The sequence below is a fragment of the Humulus lupulus genome, chromosome 3 (assembly GCF_963169125.1).
Source record: "Humulus lupulus chromosome 3, drHumLupu1.1, whole genome shotgun sequence".
Classification (NCBI taxonomy): Eukaryota; Viridiplantae; Streptophyta; class Magnoliopsida; order Rosales; family Cannabaceae; genus Humulus; species Humulus lupulus.
This window is the reverse complement of record NC_084795.1, coordinates 97,955,891-97,962,326: the sequence shown is the minus strand read 5'-3', so window position 1 is coordinate 97,962,326 and position 6,436 is coordinate 97,955,891. Positions and strand designations below refer to the sequence as shown.

Genomic DNA, 6,436 nt, shown 5'->3' with positions numbered 1-6,436 from the left:
TATAGCGCATCTTAGGATGACCCTTTTCAAATTGCGGTGGGAGTTAGAGTTTATGGAGGGACGCATTCCGGCAGAACCTCCCACTCCTTCCTCATCTGATGACAGTCATGGGGCCGCTAGCTCCTGTCCCCAGCCCCTAGTCTCAGTTTATCCTAGCTTAACGCTTTCGCCATCGCTCCCTCGATGGAAAAATCTTGCTAGGAAGAAAAAATGGAGGGTTAAGTGTTCTGCCTCTTCCTCACATATTTCTTTTGATTTTGCAGATATGCCGAGAGCACGCAGACAGACGCCCCTCCACTGGCATCCAGCCTAGTGTCCCATGTGTCCTCGAACAAATTGAAGGGGATAGTGAAGCACTATCGCATTCCTCCAGAGTGCGCCCTATACGCTCCTAAGGAGACCTGCCGGGCCGACCGCCCTGAGATGGGTTTTGTGGTTTTGAGCGAGCAGATTTTGAAGGCGGGTGGCACCGTTCCTTTGCACCCGTTCTTTGTGGCGGTTCTTAACTACTTCGACTTGGCCCCTCTTCAACTGTCACCCAACAGTTGGTTGACTTTAAGCTGTCTTTTCATCTTGTTCAAGCAGAATGTCGAGCACGCCCCGACGGCGCAAGAGGTGCACACCCTGTACAACCTCATGGCGGTGCACAAGTCTAAGGGCTTCTTCTACCTGCAGAAGGCCAACAACGATCTCCCTTTAATAGAGGGTTCAGTGTCTAACCCAGGGCTTTGGAAGCAAGAATTTTTCTAGGTAAAGGGCCCTCTCTCTGTTCGCGAGGACTTTCGCTTTAGCCCTAGTAAGTACCTTGGTCCCTTTTTTTTTTTATTATTAGACCTTACTGTTTCATACTCTTGCTTGTACTGACATTGGTGTGACTCATGCAGAGCAATTCGCTGATCCTTCGGCGATTGGGGCAGAGGCGGCGGCCATAAACAAGCTTATAGATGCAGACGCCGCCTTGAAGAAGGCGGCTGTCCTATTTACTGTGACGAACCTTAAACTCCACCAGCTGTCCCTGGTTTCTGACCCTAAGTTCCTGTGGTCAATTACTGTGTCTAAGAAGCCTGTGGCTATGCTGACTGGGCCGTCCCTACACGATGGCGAGGCTGAGGAGGAGATGGAGGATGCCCCCCCGTCCCCCGGGGGATGCCCCCTCTATGGCCCACATGACCAGGACATGGCTTTTCCATCTCTGGACCCGCAGGCCGCGGCGGGATGTTACGCCCCTCCTGGCCCTGATGGCACGGACGTCTTCCCTCATGTCCCCCATGACATCGGCATACCAGACGCTAACTACGTCGACCTCGCGGAGCCCCCTTCCAATGCACTAGGGTCCCAGTTTTTTCCCTTCTCTGCGCCGCCTCCTACTTCGGCGAGTGGGTCATCCGTTCCTGTCCCACCAGATGTTCCTAGCGTGGAGGCAGAGCCTTGGGTGACCAGGATGGCCTCAGTTTATGGGCAGCATTTCGTTCCAATAGCCGCGAGTCTCCCTGTCTCCGACTGGAGGGGCCTGGGGAATGTGACTTAACCAGACCTCGGGGAGATGCTAAGGCGCGCCGCAGCCTAGGTGAGGTCTTGCACCTTGCATCGATTAGTATTATGCATAGATGTACATGTGTTTTTCTTTTTGTTACTTATCGCTGATGCCATTGATTTTCTTGTGCAGGTCTACATCGTGTCTCTTCGGCATGCCGACTAGTCCGGTGTTCTTTCCGCATCTACCACTGAGAGGGACGACCTCATAGTCCAGGTCCAAGAGCTTGAGAATGAACTTAGCGCAGCCAAGGTCCAATTGTCAAAGGCCCAGACTAAGTATGCCAAGTTGGACTCGAAGAATGACAAGCTGAAGGCCAAGATCAAGGAGCTGAAGGGTAGGGCTAAATGCTTGGAGTGCGAGCTCCGGGGGGCCAAGGCCGCTGCGTCCGCGTCGCAGGAGAGGGTTACTCAACAGGAGACTGAAGTTGAGGCCCTTAGGGCTGAACTACAGTCGGCTCAGGAGAAGAACGCTTCATTGGAGGCGGAGAGAGCCATAACCGAGCGTAAGTCCATAGATCATGCTCTTTTTAATGTGTGGAGGCAGGATCCCCACTTCGACTTCTCCTCCTTTGGCGAACAGGACGTTGCCCGAGCAGCCTGGTGGAGTGCCCACTACAAGAGGCCTTGAAATATTTTCGCTCTTTTTTTGTTGTCTTTTGATTTTGTAACATCATTACTAGTATTGCTTTTCTGTTAGTAACTCTTGTGCTATCCCAAGAACTCTTTTTTCTTTTTTAATGCATAAATACATATGTTGTTGTTTTTCTCTTGTTCTATTGCATTCAAGGCCCTTTTAAGCCTAGGGTTTAGTTGGTTCCCCTCTTTTATCTATCAGGTTGGAGGTCCTTTGGAGCCCATGTGGAAGGGTTCGCTGGGACCTCTTTTGGTGCCTCTTGGTTGCTTTTATAAGGATATTTTGACCCCTTGGGTCGTAGTTATCCTTTTATGTTTTTCTTGCGCGCGCTTATTATTTCTTTGCGAGAAGCGTCCTTCTCGTCGTTATTCATAGTACTATTTCTGCAAGGGTCTCCTTTGGGACCCTTTTTGGGTAGGCGGCTTGGTGGCCGCTCTAGACTTATTATTATTGTCATCACCATCCTCGTTTTATAAGTCCCTATGGCCTCCCTTGGTGTTCATAAGGGTAGCTAATCCTTACGATCCCAAGGGGCGCTTTGTAAGGACTTCGTTGAAGGCCCTAGTATAGGGGGTCTTTTTGGTAGAGGGTCCCTTTTAGGGGCCTCGTTTTTAGGAGGGCCAAGGGTCCCTTTAGAGGGTCCCTTTTAGGGGCCTCGTTTTTAGGAGGGCCAGGGGTCCCTTTAGAGGGTCCCTTTTAGGGGCCTCGTTTTTAGGAGGGCCAGGGGTCCCTTTAGAGGGTCCCTTTTAGGGGCCTCGTTTTTAGGAGGGCCAGGGGTCCCTTTAGAGGGTCCCTTTTAGGGGCCTCATTTTTAGGAGGGCAAGGGGTCCCTTTTTAGGATCCTTTGATATAGGGCCCTTTTTAGGTTCCCTTTGCTAGCTGCCTGCTGTCGCCTCCTATCCTACCCCCCAAGTGCCTCGTGAAATTTATTTCGGCAGGCACTTTGGCTGATGCCCATGTAGTGAAGGAAAATAATACATGAGGTTGAACAGTTTTACCCACAACATGCAGTTCCATTCATCGCATTCATAACAAATGGTTTCATACAAATAGTTGAAATGGTACATACGAAGTTTTTTTTTATATAAAACAACAATAAAAGACTCACACCTACTTAGGAGGCTATCTAGGTAACCTCTTTGATTTCTTCCTATCATATTAAGGCAGCGTGCAACACTTGCTCCTTTTCCATCACATGGGCGCCTTACTGGTAGTACTTCCTCAGGTGCTCCACGTTCCATGCTCGGGGTATGAGGGTATCGTCCATGTGGGCCAGCTTGTAAGTGTTCGGGGGGATGCACTGAGCAACCTGGTAGGCCCCCTCCCAATTCGCCCCCAGCACTCCCACGCCTGGGTCTCGTATGTTTGGGAGTACTTTCCTTAGCACCAGGTCGCCAACTCTGAAAGTTCTCTCTCGCACCCTCGAATTGTAGTACCTTGCGGCGCGCTGCTGGTACACCGCCACCCTCATTTGGGCTTTTTCTCGCTTCTCTTCTAGCATGTCTAAGTTTTCGGCTAGGGCTACGCGGTTAGCTTCATCTCCATATGCCTGTACCCTGTGGGACTCGACTCGCATCTCGACTGGGAGCACGGCCTCGCATCCATAGGCCAGGGAGAATGGGGATTCCCCAGTAGTCGAGCGTGGGGTGGTCCTGTAAGCCCATAGCACATTTGGTAGCTCATCTACCCAGGCTCCCTTCATTTTTTCCAGCTTTGTCTTCAGGTTCTTCTTAAGGACCCTGTTTATGGCTTCCACTTGCCCATTGGCCTGGGGGTGCACCACCGCGGAGAAACTCCTCCTTATGCCTCTTTCCTTGCAATATTCATCGAAGGCTCCTCCTTCGAACTGGGTACCATTGTCGGAGATAATCTTGTAGGGTACTCCATATCGACACGCAATGAATTTGTTGACAAAAGAGGTGATGTGCTTGGCTGTTATCTTCACGAGGGGTTCCGCTTCTACCCACTTAGTGAAATAATCTACTGCCACCACCGCGTACTTTGCTCCACCCCTGCCTGTAGGAAGGGCACCGATCAAGTCTATCCCCCAGATGGCGAAGGGCCAGGGGCTGGTCATGCTGGTCAATTCACTTGGGGGTTTCCGAGGGTAGTTGGCGTGCCTCTGGCATTTGTCGCATTTCGTGGCAAAGTCATGCACATCTTTCTCCATGGAAGGCCAGTAGTATCCTTGTCTCATGGCCTTCCTAGCTGGAGAGGGTCCACTCTCGTGGTTGCCACACTCTCCCTCATGTATCTCATGCAACACTCTCAATGCCTCCTCTTCTTCTACACACCGCAGGAGGGGCATCGAGAATCCTCTTTTGTAAAGGACCCCATTTACCAGGGTGTATCTTGCGGCCTTGTACACCAATCTCCGGGATTCGTTTCTATCCGCAGGCAAGGTTCCTTCTTCCAGGTACCTCTTGATTGGCTCAGTCCATGATTTCCTCGGGGTACTAATCATGTGTACGTCCACGCCTTCGATACTGGGTTTTGGTAAGTACTCTATGGGTATTGATTCCAACACATCTCTATCCTTGGTAGATGCCAGCTTTGCGAGTGCATCGGCATGGGTGTTCTTCTCTCTGGGGATTTACTCTATAGTATATGCCACCAACCGTCCGAGATGGCCCTTCAACTTCTCCAAGTAGGCTGCCATCTTGGGTCCCCTTGCCTGGTACTCCCCCTTTACCTGGCATACTACCAATTGCGAGTCGCTGAAGATATGAAGGCGCGTTACTCTTAGTTCCTGGGCTAGACGCAGGCCAGCCAGGAGCGCCTCGTACTCTGCCTCATTATTGGAGGCCTCAAACCCAAATCGGATTGCGCAGTACATTCTGTGTCCCTCGGGCCCTGTCATCATGATGCCTGCTCCTGATCCTCCTTCATTCGACGCCCCATCAACGTGCAAACTCCACTCCTCTGAACCTCCTAGCTCCTCCTCCGTAACAGGCTGCTCTCCTTCTTCATTCCTTCCTTCACTCGGCTGATGGGTGAGTTCTACTATAAAATCTGCCAGCACCTGTCCATTGATGGAGGCCCTTGGAGTGTATACAATATCAAACTGACTTAGCTCAATCGACCATTTCATTAGTCTCCCTGAAGTCTCTGGCTTATGTAAGACTTGTCTCAAAGGACTATCTGTTAAGACATCAATTGTATGTGCATGGAAGTAAGGCTTCAACTTCCTTGACGCCACTACTAGCGCATAGGCCAATTTTTCGATCTCTGGATACCGGCTCTCCGCGTCCACCAAACGCTTGCTGATATAGTATACGGGTTGTTGCTGCTTCTTCTCTCCCTTAACCAGGGCTGCGCTGATGGCGTGCTCAGACACTGCCAAGTACAGGTACAACTTCTCGCCCTTCTCCGGCTTTGGTAACAGGGGCGGCTTCCCCAGGTGCTCTTTCAGCCTGATAAATGCTTCCTCACATTTTTCATCCCAAGAGAACTTTTTGCTCCCTTTGAGGATGTCAAAGAATGGGAGGCACTTGTCGGTGGACCTTGAGATGAACCTATTAAGGGCCGCCACCCTTCCTGTTAGGCAGTGTACCTCCTTCTTATTCTTTAGCGGGCTCATTTCTATGAGTGCCTTTATCTTGTCAGGATTGGCCTTGATGCCTCTGGAATTGACCATGAAGCCCAAGAATTTTCCTGAGGATACCCCGAAGGTGCACTTGGCTGGGTTCAACTTCATCCGGTATTTTCTGAGCGTGTCAAACATCTCACCAAGGTCTTTGTTGAGCTCTGCTGCTACTTCGGTCTTCACTAGCATGTCATCCACATACACCTCCATATTCCTTCCTATCTGATTGGCGAACATTTTATTCACCAGCCTTTGATAGGTGGCTTCCGCGTTCTTGAGCCCGAAGGGCATCACCTCAGTATAGCCCTTTGTCTGTAATGAATGACGTGTGCTCTTCATCTGCCGGGTTCATTGGGATTTGGTTGTATCTTGAGTAGGCGTCCATAAAACTTAGTAACTCATGCCCCGCTGTTGCATCTACTAACTGATCTATCCTGGGAAGTGGGAAGCTGTCCTTAGGACAAGCTTTATTCAAATTCGTGAAATCGACGCAAGTTCTCCACTTCGCATTTGGCTTTGGCACGAGTACTGGGTTCGATACCCACACAGGGTAGAAAGACTCATGGATGAAACCGTTAGCCTTCAACTTGTCAACCTCCTCTTTTAACGCTGCGTATCTTGTTGGGTCTAGCGCCCGCCTTTTTTTCCTGACGGGCCTTGCTTCTGGGGAGATGTTCAGG

The 6,436-nt window shown here is 50.6% G+C and overlaps 1 long non-coding RNA gene across 1 annotated transcript; it reads left to right on the top strand.

Annotated features, from left to right (window-relative positions):
• Positions 1 to 319: 319 nt before the first annotated feature.
• LOC133821273 (uncharacterized) lies at positions 320 to 2,248 on the top strand. Its single transcript, XR_009887428.1, has 3 exons — positions 320 to 796; positions 885 to 1,567; positions 1,667 to 2,248. It is a non-coding gene; the product is annotated as an uncharacterized LOC133821273 (long non-coding RNA).
• Positions 2,249 to 6,436: the final 4,188 nt, after the last annotated feature.